At 44.7% G+C, this 18,368-nt stretch overlaps 6 non-coding genes across 6 annotated transcripts; 2 read left to right on the top strand and 4 right to left on the bottom strand.

The window, feature by feature from the left end:
- Positions 1-167: 167 nt before the first annotated feature.
- trnaq-cug (transfer RNA glutamine (anticodon CUG)) lies at positions 168-239 on the bottom strand. The gene has a single exon. It is a non-coding gene; the product is annotated as a tRNA-Gln (tRNA).
- Positions 240-11,015: 10,776 nt separating this feature from the next.
- trnae-cuc (transfer RNA glutamic acid (anticodon CUC)) lies at positions 11,016-11,087 on the top strand. The gene has a single exon. It is a non-coding gene; the product is annotated as a tRNA-Glu (tRNA).
- Positions 11,088-11,345: 258 nt separating this feature from the next.
- Positions 11,346-11,417, bottom strand: trnaq-cug (transfer RNA glutamine (anticodon CUG)). Its single transcript has one exon. It is a non-coding gene; the product is annotated as a tRNA-Gln (tRNA).
- A 287-nt stretch (positions 11,418-11,704) lies between these two features.
- Positions 11,705-11,775, top strand: trnag-ccc (transfer RNA glycine (anticodon CCC)). Its single transcript has one exon. It is a non-coding gene; the product is annotated as a tRNA-Gly (tRNA).
- A 1,402-nt stretch (positions 11,776-13,177) lies between these two features.
- On the bottom strand, positions 13,178-13,249 carry trnaa-ugc (transfer RNA alanine (anticodon UGC)). The gene has a single exon. It is a non-coding gene; the product is annotated as a tRNA-Ala (tRNA).
- A 228-nt stretch (positions 13,250-13,477) lies between these two features.
- Positions 13,478-13,565, bottom strand: trnay-gua (transfer RNA tyrosine (anticodon GUA)). Its single transcript is given in 2 exon segments — positions 13,478-13,513; positions 13,529-13,565. It is a non-coding gene; the product is annotated as a tRNA-Tyr (tRNA).
- Positions 13,566-18,368: the final 4,803 nt, after the last annotated feature.

The following is an 18,368-nucleotide window of genomic DNA, read 5'->3' as shown; positions in this document are numbered from 1 at the left end:
GTCAAAACAAACCTGTAATAAAGCAAACAAAGCCGAAATAAGGAGGAAAATCTCGTATTTAAGTTTAGGAAGTGATCGCAGCTAATCTAACGATACATGAAAGGTTTGAAGTACACATGTAAGATGAACAAATTGCTCACCGACTAGTAAGAGCGAGCTGAAAAGGCAGGTCCCACCGAGATTTGAACTCGGATCGCTGGATTCAGAGTCCAGAGTGCTAACCATTACACCATGGAACCGATATGTTGAGCAGCAGCAGTAGGACACAGAGCCCTTTCCAGCAGCTCTAGACGGTGCTCGGGGAAGCGCTAAGTCTGTTTCGGCACAGGGAGCGAGTATGAGCTCATTCCGGCTCCCAGCAGCAGGGACGTGCGGTGCAGGGGGGGCTACAGTGGCCCGAGCCCCCGCCCCTTTGCCCTTATTGGCCCAAGTGCCCTTTTCTGCTTGTGGAAAAAAAAGTCCAACCAGTTTGATTTTTTTCGTCACTCGACGATTCTGCTTCTGTATTTAGCACGGATCTCCCGTTAGAAAAAAACATCTTTGACCTAATTGATCTCACCCGAGCATAAGTGCCCGCCTCCTGTTCGTTGTAAAAAGCGATGAAAAAAGCAGCGATAAGCAACGGAGGCTACTACACCTGCGGAGGACGAGTTAAATATTTTTGAACGGTGAGAAGATAATACACAGAGTTTTCAGGACTGTACAAAAGCAACACACCAAGGGTGTCGTATTGAGCAGTTTGTGTTTAAGAAAGACTATTTTCACTCACCTATTCTAAGTTTTGCAAACCGACGAGCTCGCCACGTTATTGTCTGCTACTTATCTAGCTAGATTTGAGATTTCCTTAGATAGATAGATACTTTATTGATCCCGTGAGGGAAATTGCAGTGCAACAGCAGCTTAACACACACAACACAGCCACAGTGTAACGAATTATATAATAATAGTACAATACATACAATACAATACAAGAGTTACTCACAGTCCGGACACACAAGAGGAAACTAGAACAGAACAGTACACAGAAAATCGTATCACACGTATGAATATAAATATAGATGTAACCATAGATATAAATATAAATATAAATGTATTGCACAGGTCCCTGGCATATATTTCACAAAAGTGGTTGTAAACGGGAAAAAGAAAAAGAAAAAGAAAGAGAACAGATGTAGCAGTAGATGTGTATATGCGTTTAGTCCAGAAACAGGTCACTGTCGCTGTTACCTCTGCCAAGACGCAAGGTGGATGCGTTGTACAGTCTTATGGCAGACGGCAAGAATGACCTCCTGTAGCGCTCCCTGTCGCACCGTGGGTGAATCAGTCTATTGCTGAACGTGCTCTTCATTCCTGCAAGCCTGTCATAGAGGGGATGGGAGAAGTTGTCCATGATGGCCTCTAGTTTGGACATCATTCTCCTCTCAGCCACTACCTCCAAGGGGTCCAGGTCAGACCCAATGACAGAGCTTGCTCTCCTGATGAGCTTGTTCAGCCTTTTGGAATCTACTGCTCTAATCCCAGAGCCCCAGCACACCACTTCGTAGAAAATGGCACTCGCTACCACCGACTGATAAAACATGTGTAGCATCTTACTACACACATTGAAGGACCTGAGCCTCCTCAAGAAGTAAAGTCGGCTCTGTCCGTTCTTATAGATGGCCTCGATGTTCTTAGACCATTCCAGTCTATCGTCGATGTGCACTCCCAGGTACTTGTACGAGTCCACCATCTCCACGCCACTCCCATGGATGTAGACAGGAGTAGGTTTGACCTTTTTCCTCCTGAAATCTACCACCAGTTCCTTTGTCTTTGTAACATTCAGTTCCGTTCTGAATGGCCATTTTTTTCTGAAGACCTGCTCTCCTGTTTCTGTGATTGAACCATATTTATACAACAAAGACAACAAAACTTAAAGCCATTTACTTAAATGAGTAGACAAGCCAGTCGTTTTGTATTTGATATAAACAGCTGCCATGCATATTCTTTGTTGTATAAATATGGTTCAATCACAGAAACAGGAGAGCAGGTCTTCAGAAAAAAAAGAGAAAGAATTTAGGGAGGCAGCTAAAGGGAGTACATCGCTTCATAACTGGGTCACAACTGGCGGCAGACGAACAGGTACTTGGTCATCAAGAAGTCCAAATCCTTGTTTTACATGCTACGTTCGCCTCAATAACACAAGATTCCCGTTTGGAACGGACTCGCTCGAGAGAGAGAAAAGGACCGTTGAACTCGAGTCCTTGAATCTAAATACAAGAAGACAATCTGTTTTACACGCCAATATCATCAGCAGCATGTGAGCTCCTGAAGAAAACTAAGTTTACTTGAGGGCGGATTCTCACATGTGGGGTCTTCCCTTGTGCTCCTGCGTCAATTGTATCAATAAAGCGTCACTTGCCGTGGGGATCGGTCTCTCAGACACGTCCGGACTCGCTCTCCACCATCTCCCTGGGTGCTGAGAGAATGATCTCCTAAAACCTGAAAGCGAAAATAAACCACGGAAATATTATCCTTCAAACACCTTCGAGTCTCAAACCGTCTCGCTATGCAAGCAAATCTTAGTTCTAAGCAGATCTTATTTTGTCTTTCTTACACACAGCAGCTCTGAGTATCCCTGCAGTCGCTACACGGACTGTAAAAGCGTGTCGATCGCTCTCTGTGTCGTATTAAGATCACCGGCACGAATCCCAGTGATCGCTATTCAATTACAAGTCCCGACGCCCGCTTCTGGTCTAGAAGACCAAAACCTCACATCAGAGGCAGGCACGGATTGTTTTTTGTGTGTGTCCGCCGTGGCACAGTAGCGTTCAGCAGCCTAGGTAATTGTTGCTTAACCTGAGTGTGTGTGAGAGAGAGAGAGACAGTACGTATCATAAGGTTCCGCTAATTCTGCTGATTATACCGATCGAGGATTGCATTGGAAATTGGAGGGTGAGCACGGAGAGGTTCTAAAATTTCCCCTGTAAACACATGACAAGATTTGGAATGCATGGCTAACATTAAGATAATATTGACGGATAGATGCGAGTGTGCATTTTACAGATAAGTATTCAGATCGCCTCTAAATGTCCTGCAGTATTTTTAAGTGAACGACGTTTACAGAGCTAAAATACATCCAAAGTATGTATTTGACGCTTTCATTAGCACGCTATCTTGCAATTAAAGGTACGATGAATTGGCACTGTAATACGACTATACCAATTGAGTGTTAAGTCTTGTGGGAAGTCACGAATTTCCCAGTTAGGTGTCTTTTGGCATCGAAAATAGAAAACTGTAGCATTGGCGCGGACGGACACAGAGATTCATACAGTCGTTGAATGAAACACGTGCCTTTATTTATCGGCACAGGCAGCACAGCACCCCCGCGCCCCTGCGCTAGCAGAGAGAGTGAGCGAGATGGTAGTTACACAGCGGTAGGGTGGCAATTGGGTACAAGTATGAAAGGGGTGCGAAACCAGGGAACTATTTACAAGAATGCGGGCGATCTCACCAAACTGTACGCCCGTTTTGCAGTCAGCGGCTTTCCTAGTACCCCAGCCGGGCGCTCTTCGGCCGCAGCGCCAGGCGAATGGCTACAGTACTCATTTCGTGGATTTCATACAAGTTTAGAAGCATCATGAAGAATCAAACAAGATCTTCAGAACGTAATATTTTAATACCTTTGCAGTTTTTATTCTCATGGCGCCTCACTCAATATTACCCTTGGGGTGATGCATTTACTGATGCATTTACAACCTGTAGTTGTAATGTATGTAAAATCACCGAGATCACCGTGATTGTCGGGGTATGTCATATCGCGATATGCGGGCTCTATGTCGCGACATAGGGGCGGGGCACTTTTGGGTATGTCATATCGCGATATGCGGGCTCTATGTCGCGACATAGGGGCGGGGCACTTTTGTCGGGGTATGTCATATCGCGATATGCGGGCTCTATGTCGCGACATAGGGGCGGGGCACTTTTGGGTATGTCATATCGCGATATGCGGGCTCTATGTCGCGACATAGGGGCGGGGCACTTTTGTCGGGGTATGTCATATCGCGATATGCGGGCTCTATGTCGCGACATAGGGGCGGGGCACTTTTGGGTATGTCATATCGCGATATGCGGGCTCTATGTCGCGACATAGGGGCGGGGCACTTTTGTCGGGGTATGTCATATCGCGATATGCGGGCTTCATGTCGTGACATGGTGCGGGGGTGTTTTGTCGAGGTATGTCATATCGTGAGATTTGGACTTAATGTCGCTAGTGGCGCCATGACAGTGGTGGGCCAGTCGCAATGTGTCTCACGATGTGATCGTGATGCCCGCACTCCTATCGTGACATGCTTTCGGAGTCGTGACCTCGCTGTGGATGCCATGACGTTCTTTGTCTGCTATTCACTTTTGACCTCATTGCGACTTCTCTTCTCTGATCAGTAATTGGAAACCAATGCATGTGTTACTGTGTATCCAGCCTACTCCGAACACTGACACAGTTACAAAGTGCACAGCTGCTGAAGTCACACTCCCACTGTTCACACTCCCTGCCCCCTTGGTTGTTAGTATATAATTCATCTCAGGATCTCATACATGGCTGGGCAGCTTGATCCACACCCTCACCACTCTTTGTGTAAAGAAGTGCCTCTGTTCTCTGTTTAAAATGGGTCATTCAGACAAATAGAAATTGAATGATAATTTATACATATTAAGATCACCTTGTTGCACTAGTCTGTCCTGCTTTAAGTAATTACTAAGACATTTGTAAGATAATAATAATAAGATTAATTATTTTTATAAGGTAATAAGATTCAAACCATCAGGAGGAAGAGAATCAGACAGTGCCACTTGTCTGTCCACTGTATCACTGCAGGCCTGTGTGGGCTTGAATTAGACATAGTCCCTTTGGCATCTATTCTGAATGATGGGTTTTTAAATGTCTAACTTATTATTATTATGGGCTGTGGGAGCCCATTAGATAAGAGTTTCACTTATCACTTTATTCACAGTCAGACAAAAGGAAACTGATATAACTCTTTGCTGTGGACACCTACTGTATGAACCTCCCCTAAATCTCTAAATGGTCAGATTTCACTGAATGACAGCTAGTTTCACCTATCAGAGCACTACTTTCACATTGAGCGTTAGAGCCCACTCACTCATTCTTTTTTTCTGTGGGTATTATTTGGATTCAGGTCCAGATACGTGACAAGAGTTTTTGTAGCCACTTAGTAAGAACATTAAGATACTTTGTGATTTAACAAGGTTTTACATTTACGATATGGGGTTTTTACTGTAAAAATTGCAAATAAGCAGTTTGTGATCTTTGAAAAGAGTGCATCTTTTTAATGCATAATCAGGAAAATAATCTTATAAAAATGAAGGAAAAGTTGTTTTGTTTCTTACGATCTATAGTTTGTGGTGTTGTCTTTCAATTTTTCTGCAAAAGTTGATTAAATCTACAAGTGAAGCTCTATATGCTTTAATTAATGAACTCAATGCTGGGTCATAAATTTGTTTGGTTTTTTTTAAATAGTGTTTTTAGTCTCAACAGAGCCTACAGTCCCGATTGTGCTGTGAGTCCTGTCTGTGATTGTGGTGGTTGTTTCTGCTGCACTGTGCTACTGGAAACACTTGAGAGACAAGAACAAAGAAGGTAAGAGTCTACTGTATTTTTTAGTGTATCCCTAATCGATAAGAGGATCTCATCCAGATGTTGCTTGGAAGAAGCCAGCTTCAATGACTGGCTCAGCAACACTGTCCCACACTCCCACCACCCTTTGTGTAAAGAAGCGCTTCCTGATCACAGTTTTAAATGCTCTTCCACACAGTGTCCACATCTGTCCTTTGCTTGAGTTTTCACTGTTGAAAACAGAAGAATCCCTGGGTTGAGGGCTGAAGTTTGAGAATTTTGATCTCTTGTATCCGGTCCCCACTAGTCTTCCAGTTCAACACCAGATATGTCCTGTTTCTTAGGAACCTCAGTGTAGAACATTCCTTTAAACTCTGACGTTCTCAGCACTGATCAGCAATATTATTTTAAAAATATGCAATATTCTAAATTAGGGACGGTAGAACGCTGGCCTGTGATTACTCCTCCTGTCTCTCACTGTGCCTCCTGTACTGTTGTGTTTATTACTGAGGGATTCTCTGTGATCTCCTCTCTCTCGCTGTGCCTCCTGTCCTGTTGCGTGCGTTTATTACAGATTGATTCCCTCTTGTCTCCTCTCTCTCGCTGTGTTAAGGTCCTCACAGTGATGTCGTGTATGCTGACGTACAGCTCAGCTCCTCCGAGCCCCGGACTCCGGGGTCAGCTCCCAGCCCCAAGCCGGTGAGTCACTGTCTCTGTCCGACTGCTGTCCCAAATGGTCACCGACTGTCCTGCTCTCAGAGCTCGGTTTGACACTCCCTGACCTCTGCCATGGACGGGTTGAGGCAGCTCAGTCTCCTCTGGAACAGTGGGGCTGAGACTGAGAAGGGGTTTGATCCAGGCAGAGAAAGGTTGAGCCCAGGGGCCTGTTTCACACTCAGTGGTGAAATAAGGACACAGGGTCACAAGCAGAAACCAAAGGGGAATTAGTTTAAATACCACAGAGAGTCAGAACCTCGGGTTTACATCTCATCCGAAGGACAGCGCCTGTTTACTCTATAATGTCCCCATCACTATAATGAGGATTAGGACCCACATGGACCGCAGGGTGAGCACTCCCTGCTGGCCCCACTAACACCTCTTCCAGCAGCAACCTTAGTTTTTCCCCAGGAGTCCAGGTCCCATCCAGGTACTGACCAGGCTCACAGCTGCTGAGTTCAGTGGGTTGCCAGTTGTGAGTTGAAGAGCGATATGGCTACTGGCTTAACAAGCAGGATGGGTCAAATGGCCTCTTCTCATTTGCAGACAGTGGAATTAGTCTCCTGCTCTTTCTCCATGGACATGCCTGGTTATTGTTGACTGATGGAGCTCTAGTCCAGTCTTATCTTCCAGCCTCTGACTGGCCAGAGTTGACGATCATGTGCTCATTCTTCAGCTCCTGTGCTCGGTGTCTCACCCCGACTGTCTCTCGGCAGGATGCTGATGAGCCCTGTGTCTATGCTGTCATTAACACTTAATCATCTGCCTAGCCCCACCTCATGGGGGTCCGGGAGATGACACTCTTCCTGGATCACCATAGGTCAAAGGTCAAGGTCAGCATCTCCTGGTGCAGCACACCGGGTGTGGTCTCATGTCAAACTGCAGAGGACTCTGGGAGCCGGTGTGAGATCATATTGAGTGCCGTCCGACAGCAAGGGCCCAGTGGAAAAAAGTCAGACTGGACAAGTGGTCGCTGCAGTCCCATCATTCCTAAAATGTGTGACCTGAGCTTGGCCAAAGATCACAGTCATTGAGTTTGAAACGCCGCTGCAACAGAATGATTCCCAGTGCACCTCCCGTTCCAGAAACTGCAGGTCACTTTCAGAATTGTGGTAGACGCGTGCCTCTGACTTTCTGTTTTCTCTGCAGCAGTGTGAGTCTAAAGCAGTAGTGCTTGAATTAGAGCATGATAGTTTATCCACTACTTGTGACTTCTGTCAACATCCTTTCATTATTCTGCTTAAATAGCCACAGAGGCTGGAAACAGTAGTGGGACAGTAGTGCTGTCGTGGGAGATGTCAGTGATGTTATTGCTTCAGGCGTTCCATCCTGAACAAGTCAATAACTGTCAAATTTATTTATGTCCATTTTGGAAGTCCACAGAGCAGTGCAATAAATTACACTTTATATTGTCATAAGCAACACATTGTTTTTAGCATTTCACAAGGTATTGCACATGCAAGTAAACTCTAATATCCTCTAAATCCAAACATAACATGTATTTTCCCAGCAGTGAAACCATTTTCTAAATATTAAACATATTAATGAGACAACACTGGCCACAACAATAAAAGCACATACAGCCCTATCAGTCATTTTCATCAGCTTTTAGCCTCCAGATCAAAACACATCACAACAGGATACAAGAGACAAGACAACCTCTACTTCTGATCTGTATATTTTAAATCTTTAGATATAAAAACATTGTTCTGATGAGTTAGTATGAGAGATGCTTGATATCAAAATAACACACACTGCTAATTTGGCTAGGAAAGCCAGGACAGATGGCAGGATATGGCTTTATAAAACCTCCTACGAACTTTGTTCTAGCAGTTTCAGATTTTTATCCAGTAGTAGACATATTGGAGAGGTTTGAGAAAAAAATTGTATTCCTGAATGTGCTACACCTTGAAAAATTGACTCTTGAATTAATAAAACGATATGTGTTTGTTGTTTTTTTCTGCTCTTGTTTTGGATATTTCTTTCTAGAGTTTAGAGTTTAAGAGTGTAGTACTGTATTGAGTGTGTACTGAGTAAGAAATAACAAAATCCAATGTTTCTGACTGGATGACCATGGGGTTCCCTTGGTTTCAAGTCCTCACCCAGGCCTGTGCTGTCTATACCTTCCAAGATAAAGCACGATGTTTAAGGGCACACCCAATCCGGACAGGAATGGCCTCTGGAAAAGACGAATAATGGGAAACAGGTGTGAATGATACTCACTGAAGCTGAGCAGGAGAGAGTGGCCACAGAGAACTTTTAGGGCATTGGTGCCAGCACATCCATGACCAGCTTACATGTCAAGGTGACTTTATAGGTAATGGATACTCACCTCCATCACCACCAGTGTGCAGCCCCACCTGGATGATCATCAGTCTGCTCACACACACCAGCTCTCAGTGGGGAGGAGAGCAGAGTGATGAAGCCAGTTCAGAGATGGGGATTATTAGGAGGCCATGATTGGTAAAGCCCAGGGGGAAATTTGGCCAGGTTGCCGGGGTAACTGTTTTTGAGAAATTTCCTGGGATTTTTTAATGACCACAGAGTGTCAGGACGTCAGTTTTACGTCTCATCTGAAGGATGGCACCTTTTTACAGTTTAATGTCCCCGTCACTATACTGGGGCATCAGGACCCACATAGACCACAGGGTGAGCACCCCCTACTGGCCCCTCTAACACCTCTTCCAGCAGCAACCTTATTTTGGGAAGGGAGACAGCAGCAGCCTCTGTCACAGCTCCCTCTGGCCAGCCCACCAGCCATCGTCATCACACCCTCCAGGGGGAATCCGGGCCTGACCCTCAAACCCAAACTGGGGATGCCGGGGACTGAACGGGGGGCCTCATACATGCAAAGCATGTGCTCTACCACTGAGCTACATCCCCGACTAACACCCTCCTCACCTAATATAATAACCTTCGCCCTCCTCTTCCTCATCCCCTGCCCCACACCGTCCTGGGCCACTGACTGAGGCTCTGTGTCCAGTAAGGCTCCTGCTACATCACCATCATCAAGCCATGATCTACTGCATGACATGGTCCACTCTGGGGCCCTTATTCATTAGAGACAGATATCTGGGTGCCATCACCTTCCTCCTCCTCGCTTCCAGCACACAGAGCCCTCTCCCTCCGCCAGCCGCCTGTTCCTGCTCCACCTCTCAGAAACCCTGACGCACTGGGAGCCTTATCTACCTGTGCTCAAGCACCGACTGACTGATTGGTGAACACTTGGGTGAACACTCCAGGGCTGGAGGTATTAATGGCCGGGGAGCAGGAAACCAGGCCCTGACTGGAGCAGAGTGCTCAGGGTGCCGAGAGCTGACATTGTCCACCACTGTCCTCCTCCAGCTGCTTGTTCCTGCTCCATCGCTCAGCAGCACTAACGCACTGGTGACCCAGAATACTATACCTGTGCTCACTTAGGGATTGATCGTTGAGCACACTTGGGAGGGTTTTTTTTCAGCTGTGAAATGAATGAATTCCTCTTGTTTCACACGTCTCACTCGATTGGTTTGTGTACCAGCTGCAGAGATCTGCAGGCACTGCTTTGCACATTCATTGTGCCTGACATTTACATTTTGTGTGGACACAATCAAAATGATCTAGTGATTTGCAAAACATGCAGCAAAGAGAAGATGCATCTTTTGAGGAAGGAGAGTTTTAAGCAATGACTTCTGTTCTAGGAAAACCCGTGTGGTGTGGCAATATCAGTACAGGGGGAGAGGAAAGAGATGAGAGAGACACAGGACACAGAGGAAGAAAAAGGGGGTTGTCTCGAGCTGTGCCCTCAGGTTGTGATCAGGGGAGAGCTGTGTCAGAGTAAACGAGAGTGAAGAGAGAGGAACAGCAGGGTTATCTCGAGCTGTGCTCTCGAGTTGCAGTCAGGGTCTGGCAGGAGGAAGTCTGTCTCAGAGAGAGGAAGACGAGCACTGTTGTCAGCTGTGCTCTAGGGATGTGGTCAGGCGCAAAGGTGTGTCAGACTGAACGGTTCCTGGCTTCGCCCAGGCCAGAGGTTTCTCAATCTGCTGTGTCTTCTGTTCAGGTGGACAGGGAGCAGAGAGGCTCCCCTGGGGAGTGAGACAAGAACCCAAAATGAAAGAATATAAGAACAAAACATATAGAGCAAAAGAACACAGGAACTTAAGAACATACAAGCAAATACAAGACAAGAGCAGAAGGAACAGGAGAACGTGTGAACATAAAAGAGCTGGCTAATGAGTGGAACCTTCAAGCCCACTTGGCTGATGGCTTCTGATCTCGATGGGCACCTACCTTTGTGACTGACCTTCTTCTACGTTTTTGCCTTTTTATGATTTTATGATTTCCTGTCCAGCTCCAGAAACAGCGTTGTGGTTAGTAAACACTAAGCTCATATCAATCGGTGTGGAATTCACCAGTAGCTATAAGAGCTCTATGAAGCCGTAAGTGCCGCGTTCACCAGCTTCACTGAGCTGTGATTGTCCGCCCTTGCCCCGCTAGCAGAGTGAGCGCTATTATCGCTACATAAACTGAATGAGAATCCAGCAGATCTTATTTACTCTTTCTTACACACAGCAGCTCTCAGTGTCGCTGCTGTCGCTACACAGACTGTAAAAGCGTGTCGATCGCTCTCTGTGTCCCATTAAGATCACCGGTGCGAATCCCAGTTACCGCTGTCTTCTCTTCGCACACAGTGAGAAAGCTGACCGTCTCCCTGGTGGTCTAGTGGTTAGGATTCGGCGCTCTCACCGCCGCGGCCCGGGTTCGATTCCCGGTCAGGGAATGACCTTCATTTTGTTTGTTTTTTTTAAATCCGCTTAGGAGCAATGAACTTGAACAAAATGCACCTAATATTTTAATCCTGTTGAAACTTTGTAACAGAGTGAATGAATTAATTTGTTTCTCGCAGATTTCACGAGAACAGGGTAAGAACGTGAATAAAAATACATTCGTGTGGCAGTCTCTAATCTACGGAACCTGCTGTTTTGCTCCGGCAGTAATTTTTTTACAGTTCCTAAAACGAAAATAAAAGTCACAGCTCAGGTTCTACTGAGATTTGAACTCAGATCGCTGGATTCAGAGTCCAGAGTGCTAACCATTACACCATAGAACCAAGACACAAACACACCAGTTACAGGTTCCCACTCTGATCATCTGCGAGTTCAACCTGCCTCCGTGAGATTACGATGTCTGTGTGATGTCGATGCTCTGCTGCAGCCGCTGTGCATCTGAGCCCTACAAACAGTTCCGTCCGCTTTCAGTCTCACAGACACGTCCGCACTCCCGCTTAACAATCACCGATCAATAACCATCGGGCTCCAAATACTCCGCTCCTGCGCTCTGAGCATTTGTGAGAGGAAAGAGCGCTCAAGTAGTTGCGTTGACAAAGCCTCTTCAGCTGCGCCAGTGGTGTAGTGGTATCATGCAAGATTCCCATTCTTGCGACCCGGGGTCGATTCCCGGCTGGCGCATAAAAACGTGGTATCTTTTAAACATTCACAAAGCAACGCAAAATATTGTTATATTAATCCTGTTGTGGATTACCAATGTAGTTTATCGCAAGACTGTGGTGGACGGACACAGAGCCCTATGCAGCAGCTCTAGACGGTGCTTAGGGAAGCGCCGAGTCTGTTTCAGTACTGGGAGCGAGTATGAGCTCATTCCGGTTCGGATACTGTCGGGCTGGCCAGCAGCTTCACAGCATTATTGCTGTTGGTCCGATACGGTGTTTCCGTCTCAGACTTTACCACAGCATAGACTTTACTTTAATTTTATTTTATGTTTTGCTCCATGTTAATTTTATTATTTTTATTTGCTTTAGCAACACTTATTTTACCCATCGGTCATGCTAATAAAACACCTTGAATTGCATTAATAGCGTTTCGCACAGGCTAGTAAAAAAAAACGGCAACACAAAGAAAAATGAGACAGAAATGCTGTGACATGAAATACTTCTTCCACACTATTTATTGTGCAGCATTCCTATAGATAACGCTGCGGCAGCACCACAACGACCTGAAATGCGGGATTGCTCCCAGAAGTTTTTCATGAAGAAGAAAGCCTGTGTATTTCCCGCAATGTGGGGAAAAAGAATAGTTTTCAGCAGGCCGCCCTCCACAGAACATTCTACTGGCGTGGTGTTTTTAAGATTTTAGAAAATTCACAAGAACGTCTCATCAAGAGCTCAACACGCGCTCGCCCCTCAGCGCTGCCCTCTTCCCTGACAACAGATTATTATGAGAACCTATTTCCATTTTGAACACTTTTCACGCGTGACGCTTTTTTGTGTTACTGTTTTTGTTTGTGCACTCATTTTTTGTGTTGCCATTTTTTCTCTGAGTACTATTTTTAGTTTGTGCACTCTTTTTTGTTTCTGTGTTTGGCACTTCTGGGTCACCGCACGTTTATGACCGACATCATAATGTAATGGAAAAAGGAAAAATGCGATTCGAATACCTCAATTGATTTATGAAGAGAAATGATCAAGCCTAAGTCTTTTTCGGGCTTTTGTTCTCCTACATTACCTTTGCTTACTGCCCTGTCTTTCTCACTGCTGAAGAAGGCTCCGCGGCCGAAACGTTGTGTTTTTTCTTCTCTTTTCGGCATGGAGTAAACCTATTGCTTGTTCCAATTAGTGTTTCGTCAGTCATTGCTGGCAGACAGCAGCAGTAGGACACAGAGCCCTATCCAGCAGCTCTAGACGGTGCTCGGGGAAGCGCTAAGTCTGTTTCAGCACAGGGAGCGAGTATGAGCTCATTCCGGTTCGGTTACTGTCGGACTTTGAAGCTCTTTGGATCGCAACCTGCGTCTTACCTAGTGTGGTAAGAGGAGATCTCATATTTGAAAAAAACCTTGAAAAATATTTGAAAAATCTGGAGATGCCGGGGATTGAACCCGGGCCCTCATACATGCAAAGCATGCGCTCTACCACTGAGCTACATCCCCGACAATCACTTAACTTTTCGGTTCTTTGATAGAGCCTGTGATTACCAGTCACTGACTGCGGTTCTCTGTCAGGTCGAGTGACGAGTTTTTAACGGTAAAAAGAGGACATTCACACGTGAGGACAATAAACACCGATAACTTTTGCTTCAGCCTCTATTGAGCTTTCGATCAACCTCTGATATTCGCTATTTTTAATTTTCGATGTCAGAGAACAATAAAACAATGCCTTCCTTCGAGCCGGATTCGAACCAGCGACCTAAGGATTCCCAGCGGTTTCCACTACAGTCCTCCGCTCTACCAACTGAGCTATCGAAGGGACGACACACGCAGCTCTTTTCTCACATATTCAGCCCAAATGCGTGCGGTGTTCCTGGTCGTTTCAATCGGATTTCGACGGCAGGTTTTGGAAAAAGGAGTATGTTGCAATTTACAAGTATTTCTTTCCAAGTAACACACTGAGGGTGATGAAACAATGACGCCGCGGAAAATAAAAAGCAGGCAGAAACGGTAATTCTGCGATTCATCCAAGTATTAAAATTGGGAATACAGAGGGGAAACGTGAATCTCTCGGACTCCCAGTTTGAGGTGCGGGAGCGACAGGCGTCAACAGTAAAGCAGCAAGCATGGAAATTCAAATTTCATACTTAATACAAGGACTCAAAATCAAAACCAAATCCAAATAATAAAGTCAATTGAACACTTAACGTTTAATAACGCAGAATACCCTTATATCGACAAAGAGGCTTATATTTTCATTTATTTTTGAATTACAAAGCTGACGGAGCAGTCCTTGACATTCAAACACATGCAAAAAGACTATCTGGTGTATTTTAAGAGAAACGCCTTTCTTACTTTAAAAATAACATTAAAATGCCTGGCACATTTAATAATCAGTCGGTTAATTTGTAGGCCATAAGTATTACTTTTTATGTCTCGTGTTAAGATATAACTGAATGTGCCTGGCAGTGTAACGATATTTTTAAAGGAAAGAAAGTCTCCTGTAAACAATAGAAGCTGTAATAAAGGCAAAGGGTGGACACACTAATCAATTAAAGATCTGACATTATATTTAGTTGTGGATGCTTTTGTGTAATTTTCTGTTAAATATATGTTTCCTGGAATAATTTCTGACATTGAAAAATAAAGTAATTGCACTTAATGACCGTTTTGACTGGAAATTAAATAAACGAAAGGGTAGTCTCTGACTTTTCGCAGTACTGAAAGTGCTGTTAATATCTACAGTAGGTCAGTGGGAGTTAGTTATAATAGACATTAACACATTCTGTTAACTACCTTTTCTTCCTTCATTTTTTCGATAGTGGACTCTGGAATGTCCCTCTCCCTGAGGAAATCGATAAGATCCTCCATCCTGCAATTGTGGCCTAGGAAGCACACATGGGACAGTGGTGCAGCATTGGTTAGTTAGCATAGTGTAATTACCTAGACTACTAACAGCCCACTGAAACTCAGCAAGTGTGAGCCTGGTCAGTACCTGAATGGGAGACCTCCTGGGAAAAACTAAGGTTGCTTCTATCAACTCTAAGTCACATTATCACATCATCAGAGAATTTCATGGTGACACATAGAAGGTGAAAAGCGCACAAGTAATTAGTCTTTCATCAAAGCCATCGCTGGAAAACAGGAGCAGAAAAGACAGATGTTACTTTAAAAGACAAAATGTAGAAAACACCTGTATGCAAGTTAGAGAAATCGGAAGAGCGGTTGGTAGAGCGGAGAACTGTAGTGGAAACTGCTGGAAGGTCTAAGGTCGCTGTTCTGTTGTTCTCTGGTATCGAAATTAAAAATAGCGAATCTCAGAGGCTCATCGAAAGCTCAATAACGGCTGAAGCAAAAGTTAACGGTGTTAATCTGTTGATACCAGCAGTAACGTCGAACCTGTTACTGCCAAAATACAGCTAAGGTGCCTTTTCGGGAGTAGCAAAAGAGAAGCTCTCGATGATGAAAACCCGCAGCCTCATGGACCAGCAGAAACCCTCATTGTATAAGGCTGTTGTTTTGTTATTTTTAAAGTAAGAAAGGCGTTTCTTTTAAAATACGCCAGATAGTCTTTTTGCATGTGTTTGAATGTCAAGGACTGCTTCCTCTGCTTTGTCATTCAAAAATGGATAAAAACACAAGTAAAGCCTCTTTGTCGCTATGAGGGCGTTTTGCGCTATTACATGTTCGGTGTTCTATTGATTTGGTTTTGATTTTGAGTCCTTGTACTGGTTGTTTTCTGTGTGTGTGTCCGCCGTGGCACAGTAGCGTTCAGCAGCCTAGGTAATTGTTGCTTAACCTCTGTGTGTGTGTGAGAGAGAGACAGTATGTATCATAAGGTTCCGCTAATTCTGCTGATTATACCGATCGAGGATTGCATTGTAAATTGGAGGGTGAGCACGAAGAGGTTCTAAAATTTCCCCTGTAAACACATGACAAGATTTGGAATGCATGACTAACATTAAGATTATATTGACGGATAGATGCGAGTGTGTATTTTACAGATAACTATTGAGATCGCCTCTAAATGTCCTGCAGTATTTTTAAGCGAACGACGTTTATAGAGCTAAAATACACCCAAAGGTACGATGAATTGGCATTGTAATGCGGCTATAACAATTGAGTGTTTAGTCTTGTGGGAAGTCACGAATTTCCCAGTTAGGTGTCTTTTGGCATCGAAAATAGAAAACTGTAGCATTTTCGGGGTCTGCGCGGACGGACACAGAGATTCATACAGTCGTTGAATGAAACACGTGCCTTTATTTTTCGGCACAGGCAGCACAGCACCCCCGCGCCCCTGCGCTAGCAGAGAGAGTGAGCGAGCAGGTAGTTACACAGCGGTAGGGTGGCAATTGGGTACAAGTATGAAAGGGGTGCGAAACCTGGGAACTATTTACAAGAATGCGGGCGATCTCACCAAACTGTACGCCCGTTTTGCAGTCAGCGGCTTTCCTAGTACCCCAGCCGGGCGCTCTTCGACCGCAGCGCCAGGCGAATGGCTACAGTACTCATTTCGTGGGTTTCATACAAGTTTAGAAGCATCATGAAGAATCAAACAAGATCTTCAGAACTTAATATTTTAATACCTTTGCAGTTTTTATTCTCATGGCGCCTCACTCGATATTACCCTTGGGGCGATGCATTTACTGATGCATTTACAACCTTTGGTTGTAATGTATGTAAAATCACCGTGATTGTAAGATCTATGGTTTTAATTTTCTATGGCAAGTTTTCCTTTACTTTCCCTACCGTGACAAGCTGTTGCCAAACGTTTAACTGTGGGATACCATCGCGACAAGCCCTCCGCAGCATGTCATGATAGGGACCCCATGTACAGTATATCGCATGTATATCGAGGCAGTGTATATCACGACTGGCGCCTTGCTTCCATGCAACCCTGGTAGCGCTGTCGCAACAAAGGTCTCATTTCCGGACATGATATACCCAGATAGGACGTGTAGCGATATATGGATTTTACGTCGCGACATGGGGTCATCATATATCCTATCAGGGTATGTCCTATCGCAACATATGGAATTCCATGTCGCGACATGAGGGCAGGGCACTTTTGTCTGGGTATTTCATATCGCGATATGCAGGCTCTATGTCGCGACATAGAGGCGGGGCACTTTTGTCGGGGTATGTCATATCGCGATATGCGGGCTTTGTTTCACGACTTGGGGGCGGTGCACTTTTGTTGGGGTAAGTCATATTGCCATATGCGGGCTTAATGTCGCGACATGGGGGCGGGGCACTTTTATCGGGGTACGTCATATCGCGATATGCGGTCTCCATGTCGTGACATGGTGCGGGGGTGTTTTGTCGAGGTATGTCATATCGTGATATATTGACTTAATGTCGCGAGTGGCGCCATGACAGTGGTGGGCCAGTCGCAATGGGTATGGCGATGTGATCGTGATGCCCGCACTCCTATCGTGACATGCTATCGGAGTCGTGACCTCGCTGTGGATGCCATGACGTTCTTTGTCTGCTATTCACTTTTGACCTCATTGCGACTTCTCTTAGAATGATCAGCAATTGGAAACCAGTGCATGTGTTACTGTGTATCCAGTGTGCTCATACAGCACATACAGTATACACGGAACTTCCGCTGTGGCGCTTTACCCACTCAGAGTGTCGATTCTCACTTTTCACCCAATCGCGGCCTGAACTGTTCGGGGCTTCAGCCAATCACGGGTCTGAGAGCTGTTCATGCTAGCAGCGCCAGGTGGATCGCCTTGTATACTGTAAATGAGAATCTATTTTTAAAATGCTTTACTTATTTGCACTATAACTACACCGGCTTATTTTTAAACGTCTTTATTGATTCACAATGTCTCATACTCTTCGAAATAAAAACATTTTTTATTTGCAATATAACTGTCTCCGCTGCTTTCTGTAAGGAATACATGGTATTTGAACAATTTGAATTGTTTATTTAAGGTAGGGGAGACACCTTCTGCTTTGTGCTTCGATCATTAATAGACATGTAAAGTTTATTTTCATTATATTTTTATGGTCGTGCTTTTAAATTTTGTTTTTTATTGTTAAATTATATCGATCTTGAAACTAATACTAAAAATGTGAATATGGGCTCTCGTGTTGTACCAGCGGTAATTTGGAAACTGGCGTCTCTTTACCAATGAAAGGCCTACACAAACAATACATTTTCAAGAACATGGTTAAAAATTAAAAGAAAACATCTAACCCAATGTTCTAACATAGTAACTCCTCCCTAAATGTAAGACTGCTTATTCGCGTAAAGGCTGCAAATCTGTGCTCAACTGATAAAAAGATCACAACTGAAAGATCTGGTGGTCGTGACTTTGCCGTTTTGACAGGAAAAGAAGGCGCTATATTGAAATATATTGAAACATCCACCCCACCTGACCAGATACACTCGGAAAACAAATTGCCCCCATTGTTTTAATCACAATCAGGAGTTCAAGTACCGAGTTTGTTGGTACCCGTAAACTTCCTTGTAGATAGTCACGTGATTGCCCGAAAAAACAAGGCGCTATATCTCGGTAAAGCAGCACAAACGCTACTTACAGCGACACAAACCGGCACAAACGCAGCACTAACGGTTGCGGTGAGTTTCGACGTTTGTGCTGTTCGACGG

The sequence above is a fragment of the Lepisosteus platostomus genome, chromosome 8 (genome assembly GCF_059453375.1).
Source record: "Lepisosteus platostomus isolate fLepPlt1 chromosome 8, fLepPlt1.hap1, whole genome shotgun sequence".
In the NCBI taxonomy this organism is placed as follows: Eukaryota; Metazoa; Chordata; class Actinopteri; order Semionotiformes; family Lepisosteidae; genus Lepisosteus; species Lepisosteus platostomus.
This window is presented reverse-complemented; position numbering and strand designations above follow the sequence as displayed.